Source organism: Miniopterus schreibersii (assembly GCF_964146895.1).
Source record: "Miniopterus schreibersii genome assembly, chromosome: 15".
Classification (NCBI taxonomy): domain Eukaryota; kingdom Metazoa; phylum Chordata; class Mammalia; order Chiroptera; family Miniopteridae; genus Miniopterus; species Miniopterus schreibersii.
Genome location: NC_138115.1, coordinates 36161534 through 36179669, shown reverse-complemented (window position 1 = coordinate 36179669; position 18136 = coordinate 36161534).

Genomic DNA, 18136 nt, shown 5'->3' with positions numbered 1-18136 from the left:
TTCAATTTGTAGAGATATATTTTTAATTTGTAGAATATAAAACACTACTACTGATAATGAGTGCCATCATGATGATCCCATTTATCATTAAATAGCTTTTTAATGGTTCCGATGAATAAAGAACAAAAGAGGAAAATCAATGGTAAATTTAGGTAGAGAAACTGACATTTTCAACTGCTCTTTAAAAGTAAAAATGAGAAACAATGCCTGGGGGTTAAATATATATGGTGCTTATTGATGTTTCCTGTGATGCTATTAAGTCAAAAAAGGAAGAAAAACGTTTTGGAAGTATCCTTAGTTTATACATTTCTGAGTATAATTTTCTATAAAAACAAACGAAAAGCCCAGGGGGAGTTAATATACACATAAATTTAAACAAATGATTAGTGTATACTCTAATATTAAGATTTTATGTACTGAGTAAGTCTCCTGTTGTGAAATTCGGGATGTTTTAAACTTTTTAGAAAAATTTTCGCATTTTCTTTTAGTGATGAGCTCTAATGACTTAATGATTAACCTAGGCAAAAGCAAATGATAAGAAATCACAACCAAAGTGCATTCTGTTCATCTGGTCTATTAAATTTACACTGGTAATCATTTTGCCTATCTCTAGTGTCTATATTTTTTGTTGGGTTGTTGTTTATACTTTTCAGATCCCTATTTTGTTTGGCTTACTTCTGTGTGTATTGATATATAATCTCTGAACCAGGTCCACAACCAAATTATGGGTGAGAGATGGAAACAGCTGATGTTGCTTCTCATCTTTGTATTGTAGTCAAACTTGAACACAATTTAAAATGCATATATTTCAAGTACACAGTGGATACTGTCATGTGACAGCAAATCAATCAATCAATCAATCAATACTGGCAATGCCATATCTTCATTTCCAGAAAGCCTCTCTCTGGTCACTCTGATTTACCATAATGAATTCCTCAAACCATAAAACACAAACTTCTCCATCTAATACTCAGGGTTACTTCAAATTGAAATCCACACAAAATGTGAATTGAGCAAAAAGTAAAGATTTAAACATTCAAGCAAAAAGCACTCTATTTTTCAACCAACCATTTTTTTAAATTTAAGAAGATATTAAAAATGTTTACTTGCATTTATCAGCTAATTGGTTTTAGTTTATTCTCTGAGCCTAAACCCAGTTTCTGTGTACAGAATTTCATTGTGGAGAAAATGGAGATTTCTTGGGTAGCATATAGTTGACTTACAGATATTTATTTTTTGAGAGTGTTTTAAAAGTGACACATTTAGTAATAAATTAAACATTGTACATATTTAATTTCGAAAACATCCTGAAGTTTCCAGCAACCTACATCCTCTTAATTTTCTGGCTAATTATCCAACATACAGTAGTGGTTGCTGACATCTAAAATAAGGCAGTCCAATGCATCTAGTCATATGCTCCCACAAACATTACAAATTTTTAATGTATAAGAAGGAGTTTTCTAGCTCGAAATAGAAACAGAAAAAAGCCAAAACAACCAGCTTGAAGCAGAAGTCCCAAAAGAGACTGCGCACTTGTCAGATCCAGTGCTATTCCTCCCAAACGGCTCTAAGACGAGGTGTCCTATAAGCATGCATATGCCCGAGGAGCCTGTTTCAAGCCACTAGCCAGACGAGCTGCAACCTCACACCTTGCTGGAGAGCTTTGGCTTCAAATACACATAAATTATTGCCAGTTAGTTACCTAACTAGCTGAATAATACAGTTAGTGTTGATAAGACACAACTCAATGAGGTTTTAAGGAAAGGAGTCTTTCTGTACATAGAGGATTACCTTCTCCTTTGCTAATCCTTACCTTATCCTATGTGTATTTCTCCTATTTAATGAAGTGACTTTGGTTTCATGTCACCTGGTGAATGGTGCCTGAATGAAAACATTTCAGGTCATTAATCAAAGATGCCAACTTGGGTTTTTTTCCCCCTTACTATTCATTGCCAAGTTTGTGTATGCGGAGTCACAGTGAAAGGTCAAATACTACTCATTGGCAAGACTATCCTGAATGAAATAGAACAGACCGTGATGAAATGCAGACCTTGGGGACTTCTCACAGAAGTAAGAGTTCTCTTGATATTAATCCACAGTCCAAATGCACCAGATATAGCTCAATGAAGTGTAGAAGTGTTGGCCTCTAGTTCATTCCCACATGCAATGAGCGTATATTGAATGTGTAGCATGGCATTTACGCATAATGCTAGGTACAAGGATGTAACAATGAACATCGGGGCCACGGTCATCTGATAACTGCTCTCAGGGAATATATATTCAACCGGGAATGAGGAACATTAAACAAAGTGGCTAACAAATATACAGCCTATTAAAGAGGGCTTTAAATGATAAGCCAAGTATAAAGCAGGGTAAAGGAAAAGGAAATGTGAGGAATAAAGGCTACAATTTCATGTCTCCCATGTAGCAGCATACATATCGAAACTCATTTATTACCTGGAAGGCAATGCTGAAAGAAAACAAAGGTCCTTACCCTGGTGGAGTTTACATTCTAATGTCCAACAGCAGAAAGTGAAATTGATAGAATCAGTAAGTACATTATAAATTATGTAGTATGCTAGACAATGATGAGTGTTGAGGGAGAGGTAGGAGAGAGGGGGATTGGGAATGCTGGGGGTAGAGGGAGAGTTGGGTTGCAAATTAAAATGAGGTGATCAGGGTAGACGTCACTGAAAAAGTGAAAGTAAGCAACGAGCTGAGGGATGTGAGAAAAAAACCATGCAGATATTTGGGAAAAGCATTCTAGGGAGAGTGAATCACCAGTGAGGAGGACCCGTGAGTGGAGTTTGCCAGTTTGTTGAAAGAACACCAATGAGGCCAGGGTGCCTGGGATGGAGTGAGAATCTGGAGGAACAGAAGCTGAAGTCTGAGAGACACTGGGGGCCTGGGTCTGTAGATTTGGTGGGACGTTGTTGTGTATACTTTAAGGGAAACTGAAAGCGTTGCTAAATTTTTTTAGAGAAATTGTATAATTTGACATACTTCCTGTGTTTGCTACATTCAGAATGGACTGCGGAGGAGCACAGGTAGGAGGAGGAGGCGGGTGCCGGGGGCTATTATAGCAACCCGGGCAAGAAAGGCTGGTGTCTTAGCAGAGGGCAGTGGCCGTGCAGGTGGGAGGCAGTGGTTGGGTTCTGTGTCTATCAATGCAGTGCGTCAAGAGATGACTAAAGTAAAGGTAAAGTTAAAAAAAAAAAGCCCAAAGAAAGAAGAGCAAGTTCAATATGGTGTTCTATTTAGCCCTTTGTTCTCTTTGCCATTTGCACAGGCAAAATTATTGCATGTGCTGGACCTTTGGGGACCTCTAACACATGAGTCCATTGTCCTGGAGTTCCTACTGAAAAGTGGTTCCACAGTTTGCTTCTCAATCGTATGATGATTCATGATTTCTTATTTCAGTTACAGACCTTGCTTACTTTCACGTCTTTAAGAAGGACTTACAAAAACAAAATCAAGACCTCTCCTTTCCTTTTTGATGAATGTGGCCTATTACTATATTACTAGAGTAGTACCTACCCCCTCATCAGTGGTTTCACTTTCTGTGGTTTCAGTTACCTAAGGTCAACCACAATACAAAAATATTTAATGGAAAATTCCAGAAATAAATCATTCATAGGTTTTAAACTGCCCACAATTTGGAATAGTGTGATGAAATCTTGCCCTGTTCTGATACGTTCCAGCGCGACATGAATCATCATTTTGTCCAGTGTCTCCATACTGTGTATGCTCCAGCCTGTTAGTGACTTAGTGGCCATCTCAGTTATCAGGTGACTGTGGCCCTATCGCAGTGCTTGTATTCAAGTCAGCCCTATTTCACTTAATAATGGTCTCACAGCACAAGAGCAATGATGCTGGCAATTCAGATATGCCAAAGAGAAGACTTAAAGTGCTTCCTAAGTGAAAAGATGAAAGTTCTCAAAAAGGAAAGGAAAAAAAATTGTATGCTGAGGTTGCTAAGGTCTATAGTAAGAACAAGGCTTCTATCTGTGAAATAACTTAAGTTCTAAATTAAACTTTATTATAGGTATGTATGTATAGGAAAAAACAGTATGTATAGGGCTAGGTACTACCTGTTATGTAAGACGGCCACTAGGGGTCTTGGTCATATCCCCCATAGATAAGGGGACTACTGTACTCTAGAACTACTGCGAACAGCTGCAGTGTGTTCGTGATTTTCCACACAATTACAGGCAATTTGGGGTTCACAAAAAAGAAATAAAGACCTGATGAAGAAATAAACCAACCTTGAATATGTAATTGTATGTTCCTATTAAATGTCCATTCTAATCTACAGATGAACATAGCAGCATAAATATATTAAGGTTGTAGGCATGCCAGAAATATACTATGGCTATAATTAGTATGTGAAATCTTTCCGAATGAAGAAAGCATTTGCTATTTATTCTCTAAACTGCACTGCCAAATATGAGAGCCACAAGGCAACGGCCACTGACTATTTGAAATGTGGTCAGTCGGAAACGAATGAATTACAAGTATAAAATACACACTAGATTTCAAAGACCTAGTTCAAGGAAAGAATGTAAACTATCTCACCAATTGTTATGTTGAGTACAACCTTGTTAATTACACACATGCACACACACACACACACACACACACACACACACACACACACACACAAGAACCCATATCTATATATTCTAAGATTTTTTGTGGCAGAAGTAGGGGAAAGAATGTCTATTACATCTTTTCAGAATCATAAATACTTACCTACAGATTCTGTTCCTCTTCTCCACCCAGCCCAGCAAGGAAACCAGAGACACCTTGAAGTTTCTATGTCTTGCCCTAAGCTCTGTTTATGGAAAAAAATATAGATGCTTCCAAGGGCAGAGTCAAGGGCAGATGTGAAATTCAAGGCATCCCAAAGCTGTTTGCAGCTTCCCTCCATCTGATTCACTTTGCCATTTTGAAACTACACCGTATTCCAAAATGAGCTACTCCAGATACTTGGTTAGAGGGGCACAGAGACATGCAAGTGTATAAGGCCTGTTTCCTGACAGCACCCATCACTTGGAAGGAATTATGTAGCTTTTTCCTCCTGGACTTCTGATTATCATGAGGAACCAGAAATTACCATGAATCATCTGAGATACAGGGTCAGCCAGCCCATCTACCTGTACCGTGGGAGGCCTGGTTTTATTAGCGCTAACCAGGCCTGACAAATGGATGTCAGGGCAGTCTCGGATTTCTTTACAGAAGAAGCTCTGTAATTACTTAGCAAGTTATTCACTTATTCTGGCTGAGTTATCACTGGACTTAATTTTTACTGATGTTGGCTAATAGAGAGAACAGAAAAGAGGTAAAGAAACAAGAAAGGGAAATAGAATCTGTCACTGAGCGGGGACTTGAGGAGGATATGGTCCCCTACCCTTTAAATCAGAGGAAATTGCCAGTAGGGGTATGCAAGTGTGAGGAAGGAATGAGTAGGTCATAGGAGGCCACTCGGGCACGCCACACCTCAGTAAACTCATTCGTTCCAATTCTCGGAATTGGGATGATAAATTTTACCTTCATCTCTAGGGTTTTTGAGAGGCTGAATTGAGGTACACTGTCTGCTCCTCCAATAAGTGAGTACGAAGCCCTCAGAATTGTCAATTTGCCTTTGTCATTGCTTCCTCTGTGTCCTTCATGCTTTCCCACCTTCCTCACCCTTACATTTTCATTCAGGGCATTAAGAAAGTGGAGAGAGAGAGAAATTTCAGGATCAAGGGAGTATAATGGAATAGGTCTTGTGTTGCCTGTTTTATTTATTTTTTATTTATTTATTTATTTATTTATTTATTTATTTATTTATTTATTTATTTTCTCACAAGCCCTGGGGACATGGGGACAGGAGGGAGGGGAAGGTGCAAGTGGGAAGAGAAATTGGGGTTAAGACAGGAACTTTCATCCATTCATGAAATATGTGTTAAAATCACTTATATATGCCAGGCTCTATGCTGGACTTTGGAATAGAAAGATATATGTGGTCTGGCCCTCAGCAGGGTACCTGTGTAGAAGGATAGACCAAGAAACAAATAATCGTTATAAATACAAGTATTATCAGACTTATGCAAGTGTCCTTGGACACCTAGCACTCTTAATTCTACCTAGACGTTCCCGGAAGGAAAATTTCTCTGTAATGATCATATTCAAGCTAAGTCTTACCAAGGATGAGCAAGAGTTAAGAAAAGGGAGAGGGGATATTCAATGCAGGAAAGTCTGTAGCATCAAAGACTTGAAAAAACAATAGAAGCCCGGCCGGGCGTGGCTCAGCGGTTGAGCGTCGACATAGGATCCGGGCGATGGGGGTTCGATTCCCGGTCAGGGCACAGGCCCGGGTTGTGGGCTCGATCAATGACTCTCTCATCATTGATGTTTCTGTCTCTCTCGCCCTCTCCTTTCCTCTCTCTGAAATCAATAAAGATATATTTTTTAAAAAGGAAAAAAAAAGAAAAAGAAAAAACAATAGAAGGGCTATAATTTACCATTGGAAAGGCAACCATGAGAGAGAGAGAGCAGGTACAAGCAAATGCAATTTGAAAGCAAGGTAAAGTTTGAAGTGTTTAATTATAAGCAAATTGAGTCTGTGTGGGTTTCTTGTTAAGTGAGCAACATTTTATTTAAGAACCAGAATTCCCTCAACTTGCCTTTTGTTTTTAAAATATCAAAAGCTTTAAGTCTTGAAAGAGAAGACTGAGACTCTTTTTGTCTCTTGATTCCTTCACATAAATAGACCGTGCAAGTCACTTGATGCCATGTTGACTGGCCTGTTTTCTAATTGCGTTTGATAGGCCATGAGCCCTGGAAGTTTTTCGAGAGTATAAAAGAGCAGAACAGGAGAATGAGAAGTTATTGTTGAAAGTGGATGTCACCAAAGGGGTGGCATTTGTTCTTGTATCTGTACATGTTTAACTCCACTGGGCTCCCTGTTCTGAACCTCTAACCACTGAGCACACATACCAGCATCCCACTAATAATGTCTACACTAAACATGTCACAGCGTAGTAGAATGAAAAACTCTGAATATTCTTTGATCTTCAACCTCGCTGAGATCCCAGTTCACGAGAATAATTCCACATGGCTTCCTCTAAAATAGAAAATACCACTCACTCATTTTCACCATCAAAAGAGGCTTCCCTTTCATTACTTATCATATTTAGTTTTTCAAAAAAGAAATACATGATATTTTTATATGCGTGTTTCATTGTCTCCCTAGTCTGAAGGCTCAAGAAAACAATTACATTGGGAGGCAAAATTGTGTTTTGCGAATATGAAATTATGCATGGCATTGAAATGATAGCGCCCTGCTGGGTTAACACCCTATCTCTAGATGCTTCAATAGAGTTAAAGTTTAACTGTCAGTGAATGAAATAGGCCCCATGCCACCTAGCAAAAGGGTGAGGGTCAGTCTAGGTGCCTGAATTCTAATATCATGTGTGCAACTCACCTTTGAATCTCAGGGCACTAAAATGATTTCCTTTCTGTAGTCTAATTCAATGAATGAATAGGTTGCACTGCCCCCTGCTTAACTACCAGGAGAGAGAGAGAGATACACTAGAATAACACCATTAAAGCAATTTAAGTTTTTGAGAAGAAAGGTGCTTTATAAATACCAAGCATTATTATCCATATTCAGGAATTTTGCCCACTCCCACATCTTTCCTTGTGATTATAGGCAGCTTCCAGGAAGTAACATTTTAACATTTGATATTATCATGCAATCATAATAGAGGAATATTAAACTAGAAAAAAAGAAAACCAAACCCTTGGAAATGTCTATACATTGTATTCTATCACATCGTGTAATTTAAAATTCAGAAAGTCTACAAGATTGGTATAATTTGAGCCTATTTAAGGATACGCTGTCATTTTGAAGTAAACATTGTTTCTCATAAAAACTAGGTATTTTATTTATGAGGGTGTGACATTTTAAATAAATAACCTGTTCAAAAGAGAAAAGAAAGCTGCTGTTTAGATTGGGTGGTACCCACCTGTCAGAGACGCCTTCCTGAAACTGGATGTACTCGCTCTACTGAGAACCCAGGGATTCCAATGGTGGGTGAAGGGGTGAGAGCAAGGATGGTGGAGGAACCTAATTCGTCTGCTAGCAAAAGGTGGGTGCTGGAGACAGAGTCAGCAAATGTCCCCTGTTGTTTGAATGGTACAAGTTTAGAAGAGGAATGCATTGGGTAAAATAGAGCTTATTCACATTTAGCCTAATCAGAAAGTGGAGCAACAATAATAAAAGAAAATTTTTAATTTGCTTTTTAAGTGTATTTTGATAAGGCCTCACAAATGCAAAAGATTTTATTAGGTAAATTCTGGAAACAGCTTATTTTAATTATGGGTTTTTTTGGTTTTTTTTAGCCTTAGGAATGTAGATCAGAATTAAAACCTTGAAGCGAGTTTTGCTCTTTTACTTCATTAAAAAATATATATTGTCATTGAGATGCTGGGTAAAAGTCTCAAAAATTGGGAGAAATCAGTCAATTCCAAAGGGTTCATTTAGTTTCTGACAATATTTCTCACATTTGCAATGAAGTATGTAGAAAGAGAGGCTCAATTAGCATATGCCATTAATCACTTAGGAAAAGAAAAGGGGGCCTTTCATTTTCAATGAGTAGAAACAGTGGTAAAGGAAGGAAAAATCAGTGGATGACGGGTTTACTCATTACTAATCTCTTAGAATAAAGTCTGATTTGGAAAAAAAAAAATAATGTGATGCAAGCGGCATCCATTTATGGTTATAGGAATCATTTATTCTCGGTGGAGCACATATATCATTTGTTGAAATATACTGACTTTTAAAATTTGTCATTTACTGTTGATTTTCACTGTTCAAGGAAAACATGAAGCTTTCTGATCTACAAGCACAGTCAATGGAAATTGTGAGTATTCTACTTCTCTAAAGGACACTCCCAAGGTAATCGCCTGCCACCAAAAGACAGAGAAAACTGTCAGTCATTGTGTGAAGGGTACAAAAACTGACAAAAGTAAAGGAAAACAAATATTATTCAAACAAAATTTGAGAGTAGCCTTTGATTAGAGGGTATTAGGATACAAATGAATATAGAAGTGGGGACAGGTCAGGTAGTTCTTGAAAAATTATAGGGCACTTATCGCAAAAAGTGGTTGACCTTTGCATCAGTCAGGGCCCAGTCAAGAGATGGAAATCACACAGTAAATTAAATAGGAAAGTTCAAATGCAAAGAATTATTAAATAAAAACAGGAGGTTAGCTACTAGGAAATAAAGAGGGCTCTAAAAACTTCAAGACTAGGAGACTAAGACCACGTACTCAAAGAAAGAACACATTTGGGAGATGTTTCCCACCCCCAACCAAGGTGGAAACTCAGACTGTATTGGAAAAACAGTGACTTTAGTGCCCTGAATGGTAGAGAAATTTGCCGATGTGCTGCAGGATGGGGCAGGAAGGCAGGAACCTGCCAGGCAGGGTGCTGGTGAAAGCCATTGAAAGGATGCTTTTAATGGCACCACTACAACTCTCTGGGGAACCACTGCCACTCACCTGCGGGCGAGTGCCCATGCTTGTCCCGCAGGAGCGGGGAGAGCAGAGCACCCCAGAACCAGGGGAAGAGTCACTACCTTCGCAGTGTCTCTCTCGTGCCAAAGCTTAACACTGCTCCAGATGCAAAGAGGAAATGCTTCCAGGGTGCAGCTATAGTATCACAAAGCATAGTAAAAATAGGTGAATTTGAAGTGAAGAAGAAATAAATTGATAATTGGCCCAAACTTCAGGTATCAAGTGATATCTGCATACTTTCATTTGAACACACGTGCAAACAAGTATACGCTATGGACTCCCTTCAAAAGGTCAAGCTATTAAAATGATTGGGATTGGCAATTCTAATTATAGACGAGCAACATCATATCTGCTCAAAAACTATAATCTTACTTCTTTAGCAAATATTCATGAAGCTAAATATATTGTTAGTCCAAGTTACCTGAATTACATGAGTTTAAAAAATACTTTCCTAAACCAACTTCAGCATTTCTTTCTTTAATAAAATAAATGGCTCCATCATCCATTAAGTTGAACAAGGTTGAAAACTGGGAATCATTCTAAAAAACTAATCTCATTCAATCACAATATTAAAGCAACAAACATATACTGTCGTTTAAAAAATATGCTTTACATAGCTTTGCAGTCATGCGTTTTTTTCTGTCTCCACTAGGACTAGACACCATCACTTCTTTCTTAGAAAATTATAATACTTCCCAAGTGTTTTTTTAAATCCAAATATCACCCTACTATTGTACATTTTTAAAAAAGACATTTCAAAATTGTGAAATATGTCTTACAAAAGACTGCATGTATGTATATACTATAAAGAATAATACAAATAAACATTGATGTGTCCTTTATATGTTAGGACATTATCAATACCATTAAAAATCTCTGATTGACTCTCCAACCTTGTCTTCTCCAGCAACCCCCACCAAAAGTGACCAACTTTCTTACTGTTGTGACGATAACTGTTTTAACAGTTTTCTACATATATATGTCAAAAAGTATATGTAACTCTGAACAGTTAACTGTTCAGTTGCATTTTTAAAACTTTATATAAATAGAATTACGGAATCATGTTCTATAATGATTGCTGTTAAAAGACTTTTGAAAAGTCTCTGGCATTTATTTGCTTTTAGCTTCAAAACCAAATCCCACTTCCTATTAAAATATCTTGATGTACTGTGAGGTAGTTGCCCTCAAATGTATATCTGAATCAAATGCCTGAGCTGGCTAATCTCTTCCCTGTTTTCTGAAGGTTGTCTTCCTTTCTGCTGAAATAATAAATGGGTGAGATGCTTGCATCTTTAATACGCCAACACCTGTCGTAGAGGCCTGCTGTGCCAGATGGAACGTTTCATAAGCACTGTAACAGACAAATTACATTAGATACCCCGGCCAGCACGGTGACACACAGCACCTTTATATAACTCAATTGTGTCTGTCTACATCTCCAACCACTGCATCTCAGATCAGCAATAGGATGGCAAAACCTGTCACCTCTGAGTAGGATGATAAATCTGTCCACTATGTTTACAAAGCATCAGCCTCTATTAATTTCTTCATAGCAATATTTATGATAATAGTCAAACCTTAGAATGGCCAAGCAAATTTATTTTTCCCACAAAACTATTCTTAAAAGGCAGTATCTCTCTGTAGGATTATGAAAGGAAACATTGGAAATAAATTGGAACGTTTGTTTTGGTATATAGGCAGTTGAACAAATGGATTAATGTAGATTTTTTAAAAATGTATTTTTAAAAAGGAAATTAGTATCTTTTGGAAGAAGAGATGAATAATTCCTATCACAAACTATAAGGACACTTTGGTATTTAAAGAATGAATATGTTTATTTTCTATAAACATACAAATAGGGAGAGTAACAGAACACTCAGGGGAAAATAGCCACTAGATAGATGATATAGATAGATAGATAGATGATAGATGATAGATAGATAGATAGATAGATAGATAGATAGATAGATAGATAGATAATAGATAGATAGACATATAGATAGATATAGATAGATAGATAGATAGATGATAGATAGATAGATAGATAGATAGATAGATAGATAGATAGATAGATAGATAGATAGATATAGATAGATGATAGATAATAGGCAGATAATAGATAGATATATGATAGAAAATAGACAGATAGATAGATAAGTGGATGGGTAGATAAATAGATGGAGTTCAACCTAATCCTGGAAAGTTAAAACCAGTATTTATTTTTCCAGTTTGAATAATAAAATACCTTCTTGCATAGTGCAAATGCTTAACTTAAACATGCATTTCTAGTTTAAAAAGCTTTCCTGTAGATGTTGTTTAGAGAGGAATTAACATCAGAAGTTGCCAGAATTTAAAGATAGAATGAAATACTTTTAAAGAAAATGTTTTGCTACAACAATGAAGTTTTGACAACCCCCTTTCCCCACAAAGACCTCCCCATCCACTGTTGCCGCCCCGTTAACCCCTAGGGCGCTTCTCTGCAGGCTCCACTCTGAACGCCAACGACCCACAGCAGGCCCTCCCCACGTCCCATTAAGCCTGGGGAGCTTCTGTAGGAATCTGTTTCCATTCCCGAGACAAGGCGATAATTATTTTTCCTCATGATGTGGCTTGCCTTCACAATCTAGTTTATTATACAGTTTAGTAGAAACCAAGAAAAGCTTAGGAAATGCCTCATGAATTCACAGATTAAAATCATTGTCTTAATTGGACACTCCTTAATCTCATGAAGGAGACAATGAAATTTATAGCTGCATGACTAAGTGCGGAAAATGACAACTTCTTTTTCAATTAGTGCAATAAAAATACAACTTCCATGTACTAGTGATGGTGAGTTAATTAAAACATAAAGCAACGGTAAACTATGTAAATCAGAAATTGCATAAATCATAATAAAATTTCCTAAAATCTCTCCCTTTTAAAAAAGTAACTTTTCAGTAGACATACAGTTGAAAATGTGTGATCAAAGAAGATCTAGCATGCAGATGAATCCAGCCAGTGATTTAGCAAGTTTTTTTAAAAAAAAAAAAACACAAAAAAAACACACAAAACAAAAACAGAAAAATAATCTTTTGATAAATCATGACTATTAATTTTGCTGAATAAATTAGCATTATATATATATACATATATATATACACACACACATATATATGAATTTAAACTTTAGTTATCATAGTTAATTTGACCACCATTTAGAATAAAAAAGCTGATGTGATTTGATTGATAGTGGATCTGTTTTTAAAAGGTTTTCTATTATAAAATTAACATAACATATTTTTAGCAATTACTGGAACATAAAAGAAAAACACCGATAACTTTAGCAACCTAACATACATTTTGTATTTTTTTCAGCCCTATTTCCTATTCAGCTTTTTTAAACATCACGCAGTCAGCCAGTTTATGCACAGATGTTTTCTTATTTTTTGTTATAGTCAGTATTTTGAGTTTATTAGTCTTTGTAATACTCAATTTTAATGGTTGAAGAATATACCATTATGTAGTTTTAAATCGTTCCTTTATTATCGAACATGGGTATTTTCTTATCTGTAGGTTTTATTGTAATTTGAATAGAATTACCACTTTAAAAATGGTTAGAAGAAGTGGAATTACTAGCTGAAGCACATAAACTTGTGATCTTTCTTGGTCAGTTATGCTTATTTCTTGTTAGACCCTGAAAAATATATACTTAGGACACATTTTTAAATGCATAAGTAAACGAGTAATATTACCATTAAGGTGTTTTTCCTATTCTAAAACTCTTCCTCAAAAAGCTTATGAAAAGTGTGGAGTCCCAGGGAACTGAACTGGTCTCCTCTTACTTACTGGTGACCCTTGGAAAACTGCTTACATTTTCTTGGCCTTAGTTTTTCCAAGTGTACACTAGTACAGTATTAGTAGCTCCCTTTTGAGGGATTTTGTTTGAATACTAAACAAGAAACCGCAGGGAAAGTACTTAATACAGTACCTAGCAAATTATAAGTCTCGAGAGGATTATCAGTTCCTTAAAAATCAGTGTTGATATCGACTATAATATCTACTGAATCCCTCAATAAATAAATTCATTAAGTTGCACGTTTAACAATATTTACCTAAAAACACATACTTATTTAATTAATGTAATTCAGCCAAACTACGCTGACTAAAAGGTCTCAGATACATTTTTCCCTCCTCTCTGGAATTGGCCAGTATTTTCGGCGTCATATAAACTCACTTTCTAGATCAGCGATCGGCACGATTGATTGAATTGGGCAGAGAGTCGATCTGAACTGGCTCCTGGGACAGTATTTATCAGACGACGTGTCTCCGGGGGCCGCGTGGACCTGCAGGCCTTCGCAGCTCACACTCCCCTCACACAGGAGGAGGCGGTGTCCTCGCGAGCTTTAACTTTGCAAGGACTCTGCCTCTGAAGGCGAGGATGTGACAGCTGTCTGGGGACGCACACGGCGTGAAGGAGGAATCACACAGCTGCGCAGACAGGGCTCCGCTCCGTCATCCCCATCCCCATCGGTCACTATTGATCCCGGCGTCGCAACGGGCCCGGGCCTTGCAGCCCGCAGGCGTCTCTGCCTCGGCCGAGAGTCAGCCCAGGTCAGAGAAGAAACCCAGGCCCAGGCCGCTTCCCGTGTCCGGGCAAGATTTAGAAACACGCTGCTTAGTTCTGAGTCTTCACTTTGTACATGCTGGTGGGGAGCTTCCCCGCCTGCATAACAGGCTTTTGAAGGCAGAAGAAGAAAAGGTGCGATTTGAACATTTTGATATCAAACGATCAAAATAAGGGTGAACATTATTTTGAGGGTATATCCGCTCTCTCTTTGTTTTCTTTCCAGAGATGAGGTGAAGAATATTTGAGGGTTTGCATTATATTTCTCACTTTGCAACCATGCGCAAAATAAAGAAAACTGATTTTTTAAAAAGTGGATGGGATGTCTTATTTTTGAAGTGCCACATTTACGATGTTAGAACCCTCCGAGAACCTCTTCATTTCTGCGAGGTTACTGTAGAGTCCTGGCAAGCAGCCTGTGCCGAAGCAGATTTATATTTTGATGCGAGTCAATACAATCAGCAGTTCTCATTTGATTGTATACTTTTGTTCTAACAATGTGTTCACTTGTTGATTGTAAAATTAATAGGAGAAATTATGGGAAATATAAAAATGTATGAAGAATATAGCTACAGCTAATTCCTTGTATCTACCATGCGGAGCATTTTGGGTTCTACCTGTCCCTTCCGTCCTTTTTCCATTTAGGAAAGACTTCCCTTATGAAACTTTCAACTTTCTTTTCATCATTAAAATACAAGTACTTCCCCATTAAATATGCTAACAAATAATTTTTATTATTTTTAATAGTTAATTAATAAGAATTTTTTTATGATAGATAACTAGAAAATATATTCCTGGGACAAAACAGCATACCCATTTTAAATTTTGATGGATACCAACCAATTCTTTTTCTTTTCTTTTTTTAAGTATATCTTTATTGATTTCAGAGAGAAGAAAGGAGAGGGAGAGAGAGAGAGAGAGAGAAACATCAATGATGAGAGAGTCACTGATGGGCTGCCTCCTGCTCGCCCCCGACTGGGGATGGAGCCCGCAACCCGGGCATGTGCCCTGACCGGGAAGCGCGCCCTGATCGCCTGCATCCTAGGTTGACGCTCAACCGCTGAGCCACGTCCGGCCGAGCCCAACCAATTCTTAACACACACATACACACACACAAATACACACACACTAAAAATCCATTCCCACAAGTAATATGTGAGAACTTCCATCTGGCCATGGCCTTGCCGAGCCTGAATACTTGTTTAAGTTTGTTGATATTTTATTATTGTTAAGATTTGCAAGTTTCTGATAAAAATCTGTTAGTTTTTTTCTTAGAATTATAAACAATCTAAAATAGACAATAAACTATAAAGGAATAAAAAATTATGTTTATTGACCATTTTAGATTTTTATTATGTGAATATACTGTTTATTTCATCACTTAAATGTGGCTATTTTTTTTTTTAATCATCTGTGTTAGCTCTTTACATTTTCTGGTGTCAAAACAAAATTGCACCAGACAAAACTGAACACACAAGGAAGAGTTAGTCCAAGGCTATTGCAAGAGGGTAGAGAGGCAACAGCTCAGTATGAGCCCAGCTGTGCTGAATCAAAGGGAAGGGAAGTTTTCCGTGCTGGGTGAGAGGGAGTACACAGGCTGCTTGCTAATTAGCTTGCCCAAGGGTGAGTAAACTTCCTCACATAGTCACGACATGGGGTAGTTTCACCACTTGGAAGTTGGCTCCTACCTTCCCACAGAGCCTGGGAAACAGGCGCACTATCTCCCTTGATGTTTACATCTCAAAGAGATAGCTTCCAGGTTCTTGAGAGAGAGAGCTCCCTGAGTTATAAAACTGGCAAGAAGCTTTTTAAAAGGTTTAGGGAGAGGATTCGGGGAAGATGGCAGAGTAGGAAGGACCATGAATCTATCTTCCCACCTAGACAGTAGTTGACTGGAGAATCTATCTGTTATAACTATTTTGGAAACCTGGAGTCTATTGAAAGCTTGAAACCTCCAGGGAGACTTGGTTGGTAAATTGCAGTTCATTTTGCTAAATTTCATGTCTTATAACAATAGCAGCTACCTGCCCCCCACGCCCAGTCATGGCAGACAGATTGAGGAAACCAAAACCAACCAAAAACACTCTGTCCTCCAAATATTGGGGATAGGTGCTTTGATTGCTAACTGCTGCTCCTGATCAGAGGTGCAGAGAAAAGAGCCCTGGTCATTGCTGTCGCACCTCCCCCATTGTTGCAAGACCCTCCCCCTCCCACTGAACTTCAGGGAGATTTAAGGGCCAGTGCCTTTCCTCCCTCTTCATTTTTCTTTTTCCCCTTTTGGGAGCTAGACACTAAGGACTAGAACATTTAGAAACAACTGCACATATGGAGGAAAAAAGAAACTAACCATGCATGCCCACGGAAAGGCAGAATAGCGATTCCTCAAAAAATTAAAAATAGAATTACCATGTAATTCAGCAATTCCACTACTGAGTATAGACCCAAAAGAATTAAAAGCAGGCTCAGCTGGCGTGGCTCAGTGGTTGAGCATCCACCTATGATCCAGGAGATCACGGTTCGATCTCCAGTCAGGGCACATGCCCGGGTTGCAGGCTCGATCCCCAGTAGGGGGCGTGCAGGAGGCAGCCGATCGATGACTCTCTCATCATTGATGTTTCTATTTCTCTCTCCCTCTCCCTTCGTCTCTTTGAAATCAATAAAGACATATTTTTTTAAAAAGGAATTAAAAGCAGGCACTCAAGAAGATATATGCATACCAATGTTCATAGCAACATCATTCACAATAGCTGGAACGGGAAAGCAATCTAAGTATCCCTAAACAGATAAATGGATAAGCAAAACAGGGCATATATATGCAATGGAATATTATTCAGCCTTAAAAAGGAAGGACATTCTGACATATGCTATATCATGGATGGACCTTGAAGACATTACGCTAAGTGAAATAAGCCTGTCCCAAAAAGACAAATACTGCATGATTTCACTTACAGGAGAGACTTAGACAAAGCATAGAAAAAGAAAGTAGAATGGTGGTTGTCAGGGGTTAGGTGGAGCAGGGAATGGGGATTTATTATTTAATGCGTAGAGAGTTCAACTTTTACCAAATGAGAAGAGTTATGGAGACGGTCGGTGGTGGTGGTAGCACAACATTATGAATGTATTTAAAATCACTAAATGATACACTTAAAAAGGTTAAGATGGTAAATTATATGTTATCTGTGTTACAATGACTATAAAAATGGGGAGGGGAAAAGATTTACTTGTATCTCAAAGGAGCAGAGAAAAAAATTATATTACAAGGTTTCTAAGGAAAACGCTCTAAGCTCTGGCCAGTGTGGCTCAGTTGGTTGGGCGTCACCCCTGGCTCTGAAAGGTCGCAGGTTTGATTCCCAGTCAGGGCACACAGCTAGGTTGCAAGCTTGATCCCTGGGAAGGGGCGTAAGGAGGCAGCCAGGAGATGTTTCGCTCTCACCTCAATGTTTCTCTCTCCCTTCCTCTCTCTCGAAAATCAAGAAAAACATATGTTTAAAAAAGTATTATAAATGACTTCGTAAAGTTTCACTATCCAATGATATTAAATATCTCTATGTCATAGTATTTTTTTAATTACAAATGGCTTCCAGTGTTAATGTAGTTGGTGATTATTTAAAGATTTTTGCTTGTACCATGGAGTGTGTGTGGATATCGGAAAAACATACACAATGTCAGAGCCTTTGGTGCATTGGGGCGCCTGGGGACTGGTCATATATACTCACAGGCAAATGCTTAAAGATTTAAAGATAATAATAATAACACCTTATACTTTAAAATGTATACGTGCATGACCACATATATTATCACATTCGAGTTCCACAACATCCTTAGGAGATAAGTTCATGCAGTATTATCCCTACCTTACAAGGAAAAAACAAATTCAGAAAGAAAAACAATTACTTTCTTAATGACATAGGCACAGAGAGTGGATCTCAAGCCCAGTTCTTCTACCTTTGTGATTGTAGCTCTTTC